This window comes from Glycine soja, chromosome 3 (genome assembly GCF_004193775.1).
Source record: "Glycine soja cultivar W05 chromosome 3, ASM419377v2, whole genome shotgun sequence".
NCBI classification, from domain to species: domain Eukaryota; kingdom Viridiplantae; phylum Streptophyta; class Magnoliopsida; order Fabales; family Fabaceae; genus Glycine; species Glycine soja.
Genome location: NC_041004.1, coordinates 8,335,969 through 8,353,470, shown reverse-complemented (window position 1 = coordinate 8,353,470; position 17,502 = coordinate 8,335,969). Strand labels below are relative to the sequence as shown.

Sequence of the window (17,502 nt, the reverse complement as noted above, 5' to 3'; positions counted from 1 at the left end):
GCATTTTCTGTCTCCTTATGATACAAGGAAACTACAATTCTCATAATGTGTTGCATGAGATAGTGCCACTGACTAGCCACTTCATCAAAACTTCTTGATAATGATTTGTCATTCACTATCCAATGCCAAATACATAATTTTGTGTAATTGAACCATTTGAATTTATAGGATAAGGAACTCTATGGCATATACAAAAATTTGCTTTGTTCTTTTCTTGTCATTTATTTTTATACAAGTGCCTAGATATAATGAGATTTGATTGATAGGAGATTTCAAAGATAGAATATGTATTGTGGCTGAAATAAGGTACTACTTCCACGATTTCTTGGCAGAAGGGGCCTCATCTGCCAATTACGTAAAAACCTAACAAGAATTGCAATTTGACCTCATGGGTTTCTGGTTGTGAACCTGGATGGAGTTGTAGTGCTGGAAAAAATGTTGACCTCAAAAAGGACATAAAGGAAATTCCTTTTAGAACCAGTAACTGTTAGCCTTGTTGTGAAGGGTTTTTTTGCCCTCAAGGATGGACTTGCATGATACGTAAGTATGTGATGCCTTTTAAAATTTTACAATTAATTGGTAATTTGGGATGAAATTGTGCTAATTATTGAGACAACCATCTTTTGTTCTTGAAGCATCCATCAATACTCTTCTTGTATATGTATCTCTCTGCTTTTATCTTTGTCCTTGTTATATTAGCTGTCACTTTTTCCCAGCTTGGGGTTGGGGTTAATCTAACTCATAGTTACCAAAGCATACAAAAAAGGACTGGTTCCATATATGCCAAGTCAGTCAAAAAGAAAATTATCCTGAATTACTAGTTTTAGGAATGCAAGTTAGAGTTTCTCCAAAACATACTAAATGTTAGTATTGTGCTAGAATGAACTATGAGGCAAATTTTATCACAAGGGTTAGGGACTTAGGGTCATGATTGAGTCACCCTGTAGTAGAGTAGAGCTACTGTATGCCTTCATGAATAGAGTATGAAACCTGAATTATATTTAGCATCCATGTTGATCTATATTGTTGTGAGTACTTTTATAAATAGCAAACATAAACTTTTCTTCAAGTTTGATTTTGTTAGTCAAGATGCTAATAACTTCCATATCATGCGAAAACCAACTTTGATTTTGTTTAAAATTTGGAATGATCTTTTATGGATAAAATCAGCTGCTCAACTATCTTATTTTTAACTTTTCTGATTTTTCTCTCTGTGAAGCTTGCCCGCTAGGTTCTTATTGTCCACTTGCAAAACTGAACAATTCGACTGGAATATGTGACCCGTAAGTTCTACTCTTGATGTTAATTTTTCTCCATTGTTAATTTTTCTCCAAACATACTATATTATTAAATAGGAGACCGTACGTACCGCAAGTCACGCAATTTAAGAATTGAGTCCAAAATACAAAACTACAAAAAAAAATAAAGGGATAAGTAAATTGTAGGATTTAAGTGGGGTGAATGAATTGGATGGGCACTTTGGTTGTTATGAGACTTGTGATGTTTTGTGGAGTTGAATGATGGATAGTAAAAAACCAACAAAAGAATAAACTCAATGTAGCATAAATGAGAATGTCGTGTTGGTTTGGTGGATGAATCAAATAAGATAAGATTATGAATAAATGCATTAGAGAGAACATTGGGGTAGCACTTACGGGAGAAAAGGTGGTTGGAATATATGGAGAAGACCTGAAGAAGCTCAAGTGTAGATTTGTTAGGAGTCCACATTGAGTAGAATAAACTACTTGATATGGTACTTAAGCCTTGATATTCATTCCACCTAATGAACTAATCTTTTGGGTTAGACTCTCTCCTCTTGTGTTTAAGTCCTAACAAGGTTACATGGAGGATAGACCAATAGCTAGGGGTCAAAGGAGACTTGCTATTTTTAACCAACCACTTTGGAGGCTTTCCTTTGTATTTTTAGGAGGAAGTTGGACCAGGGGTGTTGAATAGTTAGATAGAGCTTAGAAGAGTTAATAAACCAGGGGGAATTAAGAGGATTGTTGTAACAGATTGTAATTGATTGGTGCAGTATATTGGATGTTATAGTTAGAGGGGAATTAATTTTTCAGTAATAGAATAAACTATTCTTAACAGTTGTACGTGGGGTTTCCCTTGGCAGAGTAGAATAAAAGATTTGTTCTCGCTGATCTTCTTCTCTTTCATCTCTCTTTCTTCCTTATTTCCCTTCTTGATTAATATCAATTGGTTTGTCCTACCGTTTCACGAGAGAGAGCCGGTGTGGGCAGCGATAAAGGAAACAACAAAGATATACTTATGTTATATCTCATATTTGAAAGAATTATACTTTCACGTTATGAATCTTAAGGAGAAAATTATACATTTTTACAGTTATGCAGTTTACTAAAAAAAATTCAAATTTACAAACTAAACAATGAAGATATCATATTTTAACTTTCTCCATTGTGAGGTGAATACATTATAACAAAGTTGATATGATAAATTGGGCTAGATCCTAAAAATTATCTCTCAGTAATTGGATTTAACTTTTGTGTTATTTTCATGCTCTATTTTGTTCAAGAATGGAGGGCACTAAATCAAAACCTTAGTCTATATTGTTCATTTTTGCAGCATGCTCCAAGTTGAGTACCTGTAATCCAAACACAGCAACCCAAAATATGTATGCTTATGGCGATTTAATTATTCTAAGTAGAATCTAATATGGTATTAGATAAGGTCATGCTTTGCTTCTCCTCCATTTCGCTTTGCTTTATTAATTATGTAGTATGGAAAATTTTCATTCAACTTTCTTTTGAATGCATTGCTTTTGGTGGTTTATGTTGCATACACATTATTGGAGCTTTTGGTTCTCTCCTTTCCTGTACCAACCCTGTTGTCTTATCAAACTGCTCTTTTTTTTTTTTTTTTGCATATGCTCTGAAATACATGAAATATTGTCAAATATTTTCCAAGAATTTCTTCTCCCTATGTCTAGTTTGGCATATTTGATATTTTTTCCCCTTGTAGGTTGCATTGAGTACTCTCTTGATCTTCATTTATAATTGTTCTGATCAAGTTCTAGTTACTCGAGAAAGGAGAAAGGCTAAATCCAGGGAATCAGCTGCTAGACAAGTAAGAGAAACTGTACGGCTTGAGAAAGGTGGAAAATAGCAAAAGATGTTGCTAAGAAAGGTAGAGGGGGATTGCAAGAGCAATTATCTCGCATTTTTCTTGCAAAAAATTAGTAAAGAAATCAGATCATTCTAGCCAAGCTAAACATGGTACGGGTGATACATTTTTACCCCCAATGCCTCCAAATTCTTCAAGCTTATATGAGCAGTCATCTTCAGCTTTAAAATCCCAAAACAAGGAACCTACCAACCTTACTAAAATTTTGAATTCCCTCGAGGATGATCCGCATAGCAATGAAGGATTCAATCTACAAATTGGAGATAAAAATATTAAAAAACAGATGCCAAAGGGCAAGAATTTACATACACAAAGCCAGAGTTTAAGGTATACTTATGGTCAGATTGAGAAGGAGAAAGTTCAACAAGAGAAAAACAAGAACTTGACTTTCTCAGGAGTTATTTCAATGGCTACTAAAGGCGATGTTCGAACAAGGCCTATGATTGAGGTAGCTTTTAAGGATTTAACTCCTACTTTCAAAGGTAAAAGAAAACATATAATGAGATGTGTGACTGGTAAACTCATGCCGGATCGAGTTTCTACTATGATGGGTCTATCTGGAGTCAGCAAAACTACATTTCTTTCTGCCTTAGAGTCAGCAAAACTACATTTCTTTCTGCCTTGGTAGGGAAGGCAAGAGGATGCACTATGACAGGCTCAATTCTAATCAACGGAAAGCCCGAATCCATTCATTGTTATAAAAAAATTATTGGTTATGTGCCACAAGATGATATTGTGCATGGGAACTTGATAGTGGAGGAAAATCTTCATTTCAGTGTAAGATGCAGGTATCTGATTTGCCTTGGAGAACCTACTTTGTGCCTCTTTTTTCCATATGCTTGAAATGAGTGAACTTTGTTTTGTTATTACCTCTAATTCATTGCAATTGATTCAAAGGTTAATAAATTAAGACAATTAATTTTGTATATTCAGTAGTTATTTATGATGCATTCCTAATTGATCTCATGTTTATTTTAATCCTTGACAATTGGCATGATTTGCTTCATATTATTTAAGGTTATTTTTAAATAATTATTTTTGTTAACGATTTATGATAAGGTACCAGAAATCTAACTCTATTTTATCTATATTAACTTATTAAGTAACAATGCAACTCTTTTCATGCTATTCATATGGAGTATATTTAGAGATAGAAGGACAGATAGTTAGTTAAAGAAAAAATAATACAAAACTTTGAGGGTGTGTTCCTCTCAATCTTTTCCTCACCAAATACTTCCTCATTTCTACAAATACCTCAACTTTTTACTACATTCCATTCCATGACCATGTATATGCTTCATATTTCCTACTCTACCCTCCTTAATTCCATAGTCTCGTCCATTGCTCTCCCTCTAGCTCTCCTTTGCAAGTAATTATGCAGTTTTGGTCTGCCTTGTGTACTGTGTAACTAGCATGGCTTATGCAATAGCAATTTATTTTGAGCCTGCTCCAACACAACTGATATGTATCATATAAATATAGGGTCTTGCTAATCAATGTTGTTAGAACACTGATTAAACAATTAAAAGGAGAAAATATTTATTGTAAAAAGGGTAAAAAAAAATCCTAGGCAATATAACTTTACATATTATAATAAAAACCTTTCTCCTTTTAATTTCTTACTAATGTTCTAAGGATACTGGTTAACATTTTTCATAAATATATATATTTTGAAATTATTGATAAAAATTGTACATTTGACTTTCTCTTTATGGATCTTTTCTCATCACTTGTAGTGGTCAGTGCTTCTCCTGGTTGTTATGACTCTCATTGCGAACCAAAAAAGAGATATTGTCTTTATGAAGGTCCTCATAAAGTTGAGCTACCCAGATTGGGCTTTCGAGGCCTTTATCATTGCAAATGTTGAAAGGTGTGTTTTTATTTGTGGTTATAATCCCTTTCCTTATGGGGGACTATTGACTTTTTGGGTGAATGCATTCATGAATATGTACATTTTAAAACAAATGTAGACATGTATGCACTCATGCACATTTTTGAATGTGTAAGTGTATAAACTTCAACCCTAGGTTAGAAACAAAATACTATTCAAACAAAATTAGTTTGCAAATGAAAAAAAAATGTATAATCAAATAATTAATTTATGATATAAATATAATACTCAAATGATGTTATATTAGATGTGCGAGCTCAAATAATAACATTTAATGATTAAGGTAAGTAATATACCTTTTGCTCTCCTTGTGTTATCTATTAAGTCATGTCTTAGAAGTTTTAGGGTGATACAAATTTCATTAAGGTGAGATCTTAATAATCAAATGTTCTTTGTTAGAGACTGAGTTTATGGATGCAATTGGTTACAATGTTGCATATTTAAGGCTTCAATTGAATAAATATTTTTAATTGATAACGATGTTGGTAAATTAATAAGGGGCCTCATGATAAGATTTTGTAGTGCTACTATTTAAAATATGGAAAATCTAGTTCAAATGTGTGACCATTGCATCATTGTTTTTCTTAATCCCTGGGAATGCTTAACATGCATTACTGGATTCAACTAAGGTTTAAAGATGAAAGATGAAAGTTAATTTCCCTTAGTTTGTTTTTTTCATTGTAGTTCTTGAAGTGTTCAATTTTTTTTACTTTTTTCTCTTAAGTCTAAAATCACATTGTTACTAATTATTTAGAATATGATAAACCATGGCTCATGTTGGTCTGAAGATACTACTTGCGTGCAGGTCAATCCAATGATCTCACAAAACAAGATTGCAAGGAAACAAATTGTTGAACATGCAAATTTCTCAGGGAGGATACTTTGCTAAGTGCTTATTTTTACTTTAGCCTCTATAGTTGTGCATGTTTTATGCATATTTGTGCACATGTGTGTTTTGCAATTGTGACATTGTATTCCAAAACACACGTTAAAAGGCACACAAACAATCATCTTTCCTTTTAACAGTTTCTCCCTTTAATTTGTGTTTGCATGATTTGTTGTTCAATTATATTATAAACACTCGACTATAATATATATAGTACTAACAAATAACTAGGAAAGGAAAAGCACAATTTCACCTTGAGCATCTGACTTGACCCTGATTAGCACAACCCTTATTTTTATTAGCTAGTTAGCTTGATTCTTAGAGAATTGCGTAATGGACTAGAAGACCTAGGTGTAGTCCAGTGAATTTCATTAAATCACATATTCAAATATATGTTGCATTTCTTTTATTGGTTTATGCTATTATAATAATTTGTTCCTTTTATCACAATTTTTGTCCCCTTTTTTCTTTTGAAGTATTTAATTTGCTAAGCAAAATTAATAAATGTGTTTTGTTAAATGATTTTCATCCACAGATTTAGATGTCTCTAGCAAGGGATGGGGTTGTGCCACAAATTTTGAAGGCAAATATTGGAAGTCTTTTTGCAGAAATTGAGATAGCTACAATGTATGGACTGTAATTAATGCTTTATGGACATGTTGAATGTTGAATATTGCATGTGTTTGCTTGTTTGTTTCTAATTTGCAAAATTTGGTATTCATTTGACTAAGACGGTTTAGGTAAAAAACTTAGAAAGGGTACACTTTCTAAGACGGTTGTTAGCTAACAACTGTCTTAGAAAGTTGTCTGTCTAAGATTTTCAACCGTCTTAGAAAGTACCTAGATAATAACCGTCTTAGAAGGGGTACTTGTTTCGCCTCTCGGCAACTGCGAAGTTTATCAGCAAGTGCACTGAGTCATACAAGTAGTATAAAACGATAAGACCGAGTATCGTATCCACAGGGAGTTTGTTTCATTCAAAAAAGCATTCATTCAATAAGTAGACATTTGTGTAACATCATGAAATAGAAATAAAAAAAGGATATAATTGCAATTCTAAAGATAACTACAAAATTAACTTAGTAAATGCAAGAATAAACAGATGATTAAAACGTTGGGCCTTTCTACTAAGTGACTTGATGCAATTAAAGGTTTTTCTCTATCTAATGTTGTTTTTGTGTTCTATGTTGAGGACAATTATCCCAAACACTGATGTCTCACGCGAATGGGCTAATTCTAATTAAACTTCGTTCTCGGATCCCTCGTCGGACTTAGCCTAACCGAACAACATTAAGATCACAACATATTAAAAACTAGAGTCCCTACACTACGTGTCCAAATAATACAGTTATCTAGCCCTGCTCTATCCAGTTCTAAGGATTCAAAACATTTCCCAATGCTAAAAATCCTAACTTTACACACAAATGGGTGATCAGACCAAAAGCATGCAAGAATTAAGTGCAGATAGAAGCAGTGAACACATCAAAACAACATAAAATAGATAGTAAAGAATATTTACATCAAGACTCAACAGAAATTCCCAACAAAAGCTTTAGCCTTTCATGGCAAGTTATCACCTTCCAGCTACAATAGGAGGTTTTGGAAGCAAAATTCAGATTACACAGTGGTAGGGATGTCTCCTCCATCTCTAGGAACCTAAAGATCACTCTAAAACCTAAACTCCTCTTGAAAGTTGAGGTTTTTGGAACCCCCTTGCCTTGTTGGATCTCTCACGTAGTAATTCTCTGTGTTTTCTGCCAAAACTCCCTCCTTTTTCGCCAACTTAAACTTTTAAGGGCTTTTTGTCCTCGAAGGCTCGCTTAGCGGCATTTTTGTACTAAGAGCGAGTTAGTGATTTTCCGTTGAGTGAGCTGGGCGCGCTTAGCGCGAGAGAAGACAAACGACTCGCTGAGTGAGTTGATAACGCGTTGAGCACGCAGATGCTTGACATATTCTCCTGACTCGCTAAGCAGGCTGAGTGCCTCGCTTAGCGGATGATTCTCGCTAAGCGCACAAGCCTCGCTTAGCGAGACACCAGCCATAACAACCTTCTTATTCTTCATCTTTTCACCTGAAAATGAAGTTGCAAACACATTAATTCACATTGAAGGGAATATCTCTGCATAAAAATCAAACTAAACCTAAAAATATGTACAAACCTACAAAAAGAACCAAAAATTGGGGAAAAGACATGATTTTCATAAAGCTTTTCAACACAAAAGTTAGTCGTAAATGATGAAGGACTTTTCTTGGCTTGTAATGAGGCTGGGCTGCAAACAAGTCATGGTTTTTCTAGGATGAAAAAGCTTAAGTTCTAGGAGAGCATTCATCCTTATATCAACCTTTTTCTCTTTTTATTCCAGCTCTATTACTTGCCTTTTACATTCAAGGCAGTTTGCTTCACTTAGCTTCAATAACAGCACACACTCAACTTTTATTCTTGAATTCTCTCTCTCTTTTTTTATTTATTGTATTTTAGCAGCTTTTACTTGCTGCTTTTTGATATTATTGTGTATGTTGTTATTTGCCTTACCACACTTGTTGTCACCCCATAATCTCCCCCAAAGTTGGGGCAAATTTTCTTTGAACCACAATGCTTTCCTACAACCTAAGACAAGGTAGATGGAGATTACAATTTACAAGCTCAGGGTTCAAGTCAATCAATCAATTTTCAGCTCAACATAGGTGCAAGGGATAATTCATTCATGAACAGGGTAAGCTTTTTGGCTAAGTGGTTGTCTCAATCAATCATAGCCTTCATCATCTTCAAACTCATGCATTCATTCAGTAATCAGAGATTCATGCAAAAATCAGTACTCAATGCTAGTCGTTCTCTCACAGTTAAAGTTCACACAACTCACCGGGTTGTGGCTAATGCTTACCTTCACAATTTATCTGTCAAACCAACTAACATTTTCAGTCATGCCTTTAATTCATGTTCTTTCTCTTCTAATTACTGCATACTCATTCAAAGCATTTGATCTAATCATCACAATTCACTCAATTCATGCAATCGATCAATTCAAATCATTCACAAACACAAAATTTTCAGATCAAACAACCATTGCATAATCAATCAAAATGCAAACTGTTCAACAAGCTTTCACATTTACTGAATAAATAAACAACAAACTAAAACTGAAATTTAAAAACATCAACTGAAAATAAAATGTATCAAAAGTAGAAGAAATAAATCCAAATCCTGTCATGGCTCATCCTGTGTCGCTGTGGGCTCATCCAGAGGTGAGGAGGGAGCATCCTGGGCTGGCTGAGGAATATCCTGAGTTGTAACAGGCCATGGGTCCCAGGTGCTCTATGCTGCGGTCATATCAGCTACATAATCCACATCAGTAGTGCCATCCTCCTCCAAAACAGGTGAAGCCTGTGGAGTAGCCATTGGAGTGGCCTCTAAAACTACCTCCGGCTGAGGCTCTGGCTCTGGCTGAGGCTCCTGGGCTGTGGAAGCCTCACCTTCCCCCAAAGGAGAAGGCTAGACTCTTGGTCAGGCCACCTATGCCATGAAATCCTCTATCCTAATGATAGGTCGATGCTGAGCCGAGTCGTGAATACTCTGCATCACCAGGCATAAGCCACGGTGTAGGCTCTGCAGCATCGGCTCTGTGACCTCAGAACTTCGACACTGTGCTGGAACTGATGATGGTGGAGCAGAGGTGCCAGTCTAAACTAGAGCTAATGGAAGTGGTGGTGCTGAAGTAGAGGGAGATGGAGTAGAAGTAGAAGTAGAGGGAGTAGGAGCAGAAGTAGAAGCAGGGGGAGTAGGAGCAGAAGAAGATGGGCCCTCAGATCCTCGAGCCCGAGCCTTGCGAGTCCCTGGAAATACAATCGTGGGATCTTCTAGGTTCCAGCAGTTCTTCTTTATGTACGCCAAATTAATGACAGGGCTAAAGGACTCGAAAGTGAGGGAGTCTGAGATAACTCATCGGGCCACGCAGAGTGCAGGAATGAGGGTTGGAAAGCCGAGCCTCGAGGAGTTGGACTGGGCCATTTGAGAAATCTGGTGTGATATGAGGAAGCCCACGTCTATGTCCATCTTTATAACTAGCCCATAGACTAACCTCGCCCTGTCCATATTCAAATCGGACGTATGAAAAGTGGGGGCGAGGTTGGAGTATGATAACACACTCCAATTCTGGGCTAGTGTAGTCAAATCCTTCCTCATGAGCTTCCAGGGCGCCTCCTCAGCATTTAAAATGAACCCACGCCCTGAAATGCAGAGCTTGGAAGCAAGCTCTTGAGGATCTATGCGCGTCCTACAGAAAATAGAATATGAAGGGTACTGCTTCCCTGGCTGAATGACTGGTGGCGTCTCCAGGAAGCCATTCAGTGATGCCGCATTGAACGTAATTAGCTTTCCTCTGACTCGAACCTATTTTGGTGATTTGTCTTCAAGGTCATACAGGTTCAAGTAGAAATCCTTGACCAGGGCCACATCAATGTGCCCGTCCATGTGCTAGGTCAAGGCCATGTGCCAGTTTCTTCTGATCAGCTCTCTTTTGAATTCATCATACTTAGTCACAAAGAGGTTAACGTTCCTCTCCGAAAGGATGTTCCAGGAGTGAACGTTCTGTGAATATCGCTCCCAAGCAACCTCAGAAATGAACCGAGTGGTGTCATAAGGTTCTTGAGGTTGGAAGGTTATGGCTTTCCTCTTCCTGGAGGCCATCTGCATCAAAAATAGTCACAGGAATCAAGTTAGGCAGGTTTTTATTTCAACTGCAACCAGAAAAATAAAACTGAAAAACAGACGGGGCGCTTAGCGAGACTGACTCGCTTAGCGCGCCTTATGAAAATAGCAGCACTCGCTTAGCGCGCAGGGCATGCTTAGTGCAACAACACAAAAACACACACTCTGGCTAAGCGAGACATACTCGCTTAGCTGAAACAACACAGTAGCTAAGCGAGCATGGCTCGCTAAGCTTTATTCTCTCACAGAGAGCTAATTGCGCTTAGCGAGACTGACTCGCTTAGCCCGACACACTAAACAGGCTTAGCGCCATCAGGCGCTTAGCCCAAAATGACTACTGGAACTTAACTGGCTTAGAGAGCAGGCTCACTAAGCCCAATTCCAAAATAAAACAAAATAGAGAAGAAATTGTGCTTAGCGAGACTGACTCACTTAGCGCATGAACAAAAAATTAGAAAACTAAAATGCTTTGGGCTTAGCGAGACTGACTCGCTTAGCCCAAGCTTATTCAACCTACAGAGGCTGGGTGGCTTAGCGAGACTAATTCGCTTAGCCACCAACTAAAGACAAAAAGCCTCTTAGATTGTGACTCAAGCAACACAACTCGCTAAGCGCGGCATGTCAGCTAAGCGAGTTCATACAAACACACAAACAAAACTGGATATTTAAACACTTGCTAAGTCGAAGCCGAAGTGCAGTGGCTTAGCGAGTTCATACAGGCATTCATATATTCAAACAAAAATGATAAACACGCTTAGCGGGATAGGGCCGGCTTAGCGAGTTCATCCAAAAACCTAGAAATTCAACAAAAACGGATGAACTCGCTTAGCGCACAGTCACGCTTAGCGAGCATATCGAGAATTCCATAAAACTTGGGGCTTTTCAACCCCCTACCACAGGCCTCAAAACCTAATCAAAAAAACACAAAAGCATATACATTGTGCATGAAACAAAACCCCTAACAACATGCTTTCAATTAACTAACCAAACAACAATTAAATCAACACAAAATTAAAGCTTTAAAACCACTACAATAAGTCTTCTAATCCTAAGGTTCAGAGCAAAAATAAAAATGCAAAGTAGAAATCAGAAGCAGAAGGCACAATGGAAGCACAGTGCAGAGAGTGCAAGAGTGAGTGAGAATTGTGGAGTGAATGCACAAAGAAAACTGCCTAAGGCAGTTAAGCCTTATTTTTGGCAGTTTCGATTGCCTTGCTTAGCGCGGGTCACTCGCTAAGCGAGCACTCAATGACTTTTGGGTTTTGAGAACTCAAACTCACGTGTTTAGCGGGCAGACTCGCTCAGCCCAATTCCAAAATTGAAAATCCAGAGAAGGATTTGGGCTTAGCGCGAAGGGTCGCCCTTAGCGAGTCTGGCAACTATGATTGCTCTGCAACTCTCGCTTGGCGGGCCATGGGCCGGCTTAGCGAATAAAATGATTCCTAATGCAGTAGTGGGGCTCGCTTAGCGAGAGACTCTCGCTTAGCACAATTCTAAACCCGAGAGGGATTTGGGCTTAGCAGGCTGACCCGCTGGGCCCAATTCTCATTAATGGTCCAACAGAGAGGAAATTTCGCTTAGCGCACAGAGGGCGCTTAGCGAGATGTAGCTGTGCGCTTAGCGATATAACTCAGTTAGCCCAATTCCAAAAGATGAAATTCCAGAGAAGTTTTTGGGCTTAGCGCATAGGGCTCGCTCAACGAGGCCCTTTCAGCCAATGAGTAGGGGTTGATGCACTTAGCGCGAAAAGAGACTCGCTCAGCGCATGAACAAAGAGTCGCTTAGTGCACAAGGTGCGCTGAACGAGTGGATGGCTAAAAAATTTTCTAAGTTATTTTTCCATCCACAGCTTCAGAGAAGCTTAATCAACCCCATATCCAAATGCAAAACATGTTGATGATTCATTCAAACAATCACAAACAAGTAATCCTAACTATATGCAGTGAACAAAAAATTAAAAAGAGCTGGGTTGCCTCCCAGTAAGCGCTCGTTTAACATCGTTAGCTTGACGCGTCTTATTTCATGTGTCTTGAAAAAACATGAGGTTGGTCATCCTCTCAATGTTCCCTCCATGATATTGCTTTAATCTCTGACCATTTACTATCCATGTTCTGTCTGGAGTTTCTGATTGAGGATCAAATAATTCCACAGCCTCGTAAGGCTTGACATCTTTGATGATGAAGGGTCCAGACCATTTGGATTTCAGCTTTCCTGGAAACAATTTCAATCTTGAATTGAACAGCAACACTCGTTGTCCTGGCTTAAACTCCTTTTTGAGCAACTCCTTATCATGTTAGGCCTTCACTTTTTCTTTATACAAATTTGAAGACTCATAGGCATTCATCCTCATTTCTTCTAGCTCCAAGAATTGCAACTTCCTCTTTTCTCCTGCTAAGGACTCATCAAAATTAAGGTTTTCCAGAGCCCAATATGCTTTGTGTTCCAGTTCCACATGAAGGTGACAATATTATCCATAAACCATTTGGAATAGTGATAAGCCTATAGGTGTTTTAAATGCAGTTCTGTAAGCCCATAATGCATCATCTAGCTTGCTTGACCAATCTTTTCTCGAGGAAGCTACAGTTTTATCCAAAATTTTCTTCAATTTCCTGTTGGAGACTTCAGCTTGGCCATTTGTTTGTGGGTGATAAGGTGAGGCTACTTTATGTGTGACATGATAGTGACCTAACACCTTCTGTAGTTGGCTGTTACAAAAATGAGAGCCCCCATCACTTATTAGGACTCTAGGAACTACAAAGCGAGCAAAAATATTCTTCTTCAAAAACTTCACCACAGTTTTAGCATCATTCTTCAGAGCTGCCACTGCTTCAACCTACTTGGATACATAATCCACAACTACAAGAATTTATTCATTTCCAAAAGATGTAGGAAGAGGACCTACAAAATCAATTCCCTAGCAATCAAAGATTTCCACTTCCATGATGTTCTGCAAGGGCATTTCATTTCTCCTAGAAATTCCTCCCATCATTTGACATTGACCACAGTGACTGGCATGTTCATGAGCATCTTTGAAAAGTGTTGGCCAGAAGAACTCTGATTGTAAAACTTTAGTTGTTGTCTTGTCTCCACAATAATGCCCTCCATATGGTGAGTTATGACAATGCCATAGTATGTCCTTGGCTTTTTCCCTTGTTACACATCTTCTCAAAAGGTTGTCAGCACCAATCTTAAACAAATATGGATCATCCCAAATATAGAATCGAGCATCATGTAGGAATTTCTTCCTTTGTTGCCAAGTCAAATCCTTGGGAATGATTCCAGCTGCCTTGAAGTTAGCCAAATTTGCAAACCATGGTATCTCACTTACCATAAATAGTGATTCATCAGGGAATTCATTGACTAGTCTTGACAAGTGGTCAACTACCACATTTTCATATCCTTTCTTGTCTTTAATAACTAGATCAAATTCTTGGAGAAACAAAATCCATCTGATCAACTGAGGCTTGGAATCAGCTTTATTAAGCAAATACTTGATAGTTGCATGATTGGTGTAGATTATTACCTTTGACCCCACCAAGTATGACCTGAATTTTTCTAATGTGTAGACAATTGCTAGCATTTCCTTCTCTGTGGTAGCATAATTAACTTGAGCATCATTCAGAACCTTGGTGGCATAGTAAATTGCATGGAATACTCTGCCTTTTCTCTGGCCCAAGACAGTGCCTACAACATAATTGCTTGCATCACACATTAGTTCAAACTCTTGACCCCAATTTGGTGCTGTAATCATAGGAGCAGACACTAGGTTGGTCTTTAGGGTATTAAATGCTTGCACACAATCTTCATCAAATAAAAATAGTGCATCCTTGTTAAACAGATTGCTGATTGGTTTGGCAATTTTTGAAAAGTCCTTTATAAAACTGATGTAGCTCCATGTGGAGCTTGTAGGCCTTGGATCTTCTTCATCAATGGGGTCATTTGCTTCTTGAATATCAATGGTAGCAAAATGGAAAAGGAGAAAGATGATTGTAGACGCCACTTCAAGGAGAAGATGAGTCAAGAAGAAGCTCACCACCATAGGAAGCCGTAGATAAGAGTTTGGAGGTAGGAGAAGATGAATGAAGGGAGAGGAAGAGAAGAGCACGAAATTTTGTGTTTCAAAAGAGGTCTGAACTTTGAAGTTTAATTCTCAAATGATCAAAGTTGAAAAATGCACACACATGGCCTCTATTTATAGCCTAAGTGTCACAAAAAATTGGAGGGAAATTTGAATTTCTATTCAAATTTCACTTGAATTTGAAATTGAATTTGTGGAGCCAAATTTTGGAGCCAAAATTTCACTAATTATGATTAGTGAATTTCATTTATGGTTCAGCCCACTAATCCAAGATCAAGTCCAAGATTCTCCACTAAGTGTGCTTAGGTGTCATGAGGCATGTAAAGCATGAAGGACATACACAAAGTGTGACTATATGATGTGGCAAAGAGGTGTAGTAAGCAAATGCTCACCTCCCCCTCTAAAATTTAAATGGATTGGGCTTCTACCAATTCAATTAAATTTATTCCCCAACACACACATCAAATATTCACTTAGTGCATGTGAAATTACAAAACCACCCTTAATACAGAAACTAGTCTAGGTGCCCTAAAATACAAAGGCTGAAAAATCCTATATTTTTAGGTACCCTACCTATATTATGGAGCCCTAAATACAAAGACAAAAAAAATAATGAAATCCTAATCTAATATGTACAAAGATAAGTGGACTCAACCTTGGCCCATGGGCTCAAAAATCTACCTTGAGGTTCATGAGAACCCTCGGGCCTTCTTCAACAACTCTAGCTCAATCCTCTTGGAGCCTCTTGCTCATGGCTCTGGTAACTGGTCCCTTCCTAGGGAGGATTGCATCATTCCCTCCCCCTTGAAAAGGATTTGACCTCAAATCCCGAGGTTCTTAAAACTTTGGGCTTTTTTCCTCAACACATGTAAAAAGAACAAAAACATATATATTAGTGGTGTTTGGTATGTTGAAGTAAGGTAAGGTCTTAAAACCCATTTCTTGGGCATCTTCCCATGAAGGAACATGGTTCCTCACCAATCAATTAAATTTATTTCCAACCACACACATCAAATATTCACTTAATGCATGTGAAATTACAAAACTACCCCTAATACAAAAACTAGTTTAGGTGCCCTAAAATACAAGGGCTGAAAAATCCTACATTTCTAGGGTACCTTACCTATATTGTGGAGCCCTAAATACAAGGCCAAAAAATAATGAAACCTTAATCTAATATGTACAAAGATAAGCGGGCTCATACTTAGCCCATGGGCCCGAAATCTACCCTAAGGCTCATGAGAACCCTAGGACCTTCTCTTGCATCTCTGGCCCAATCTTCTTGGAGTCTTCTATCCAATGCACTTGCGGGGTAGGATTACATCATTCCCTCCCCCTTGAAAAGGATTTGACCTTAAATCCCGAGGTTCTTGAAACTCTGGGCTTTTTTCCTCAACACCTGTAAAAAGAACAAAAACATATGTATTAGTGGTGTTTGGTATGTTGAAGTAAGGTAAGGTCTGAAAACCCATTTCCTGGGCATCTTCCCATGAAGGAACATGGTTCCTCACCAACTCAATGAGTGGCACTACAAGTATAGAAAAATATGGGACAAACCTTTTGTAAGAGTTTGTTAAGTCATGGAAGCCCCATATTTCCCTTATATGTGGTGGAGTGGGCCAATAGGAATGACCTTTATTCTCTTAGGGTCTGTGGGAACCCCTTGATCACTATTTAAAAAATTAAGGAAAGTAATGCAATAAAAAGTACCTTTTTTATATTTTCATGTTGATTATTCCTACCAAAAAATACGACAAACCTATGGTGTCCCATATGAGCACCTAGGTTTGTATTAAAACCAAAAATAAGAACAAACCTACCTAATGAGTCCCTGTGTACATGAATCATGAAGATGTTGGGTGCAAGACCGATTTTACAAAAGAGGGTTGTAACACTCAACACATTCATTATATCACTTATTTTAGGGATTTGGTGCCTAATAATACCTATTTTGGGTACCAATAAAGCACAAGGATTTAAGCTCTTACGAACCAAACCCTCATTCAACAACTCCTTTACCTGAGGAATAACCTCAAGCCTAAGAGGTGTGGCAGTGCTAACAAGTGTCTTTTTACAAAGGAGAAGATGTGGAGGTTGTCTAAGAGGGGAAGTTTCTTTAATATTTTTCTTTATTTCAAAATGACTTTCCTTCTTAGCTAACCTCTTGGAGGAGACACTTACCTCCTTACACTCCTCCTTAACCATTAAAGGTTGTCCTTCTTCTTGGGGGTAGATTTCTTCACTAGATTCTTCCTCTTTTGCTTCTTCACTTTCACTAGAGGAAGGTGAAGTAGTAGCCTCATCTTGGCTACTATAAATGTCTTGGCCCCTCATAATCATGGTCTTCTTGGTGGGGCATTGAGAAGTAATGTGCCTTCTTCCAAGACATTCAAAGCACTTTATGGAGCTAGTCTTCTCTTGCATACTAGCCTTAAGGGGTTGCTTTTCTATTGTCTTCCCCTTATCATCTTTGGGCTTAGAAGGTGTCACCCCTAAGATGCCTTGACCTTGGTCCTTCTTTGGATAAGAGTGAGAGTCATAAGATTTTGAAGTAGACTTCCTTTTAAGTTGTTGTTCTACACTTATTTCCCAATCTAAGTTAGCCTCTACATTATCCTTCCCATGGAAGTATAGGAGGTTAATGTTAGCCTCTTGAGGCTTTATTTCCTTTTCTCTCCAATGGGAGTGAGGTCTAAGATGTGCCCTATGCCTTCCTTCATAATAGTCACGAAGTTCTTTGCTTAGGCTCTTGCAAGAGTTATGACTACTATAGAAGGCATGTTTTTCTT

General features: G+C 37.8%; 1 pseudogene; it reads left to right on the top strand.

The window, feature by feature from the left end:
• Positions 1 to 2,685: 2,685 nt before the first annotated feature.
• Positions 2,686 to 9,940, top strand: LOC114404915 (annotated as a pseudogene).
• Positions 9,941 to 17,502: the final 7,562 nt, after the last annotated feature.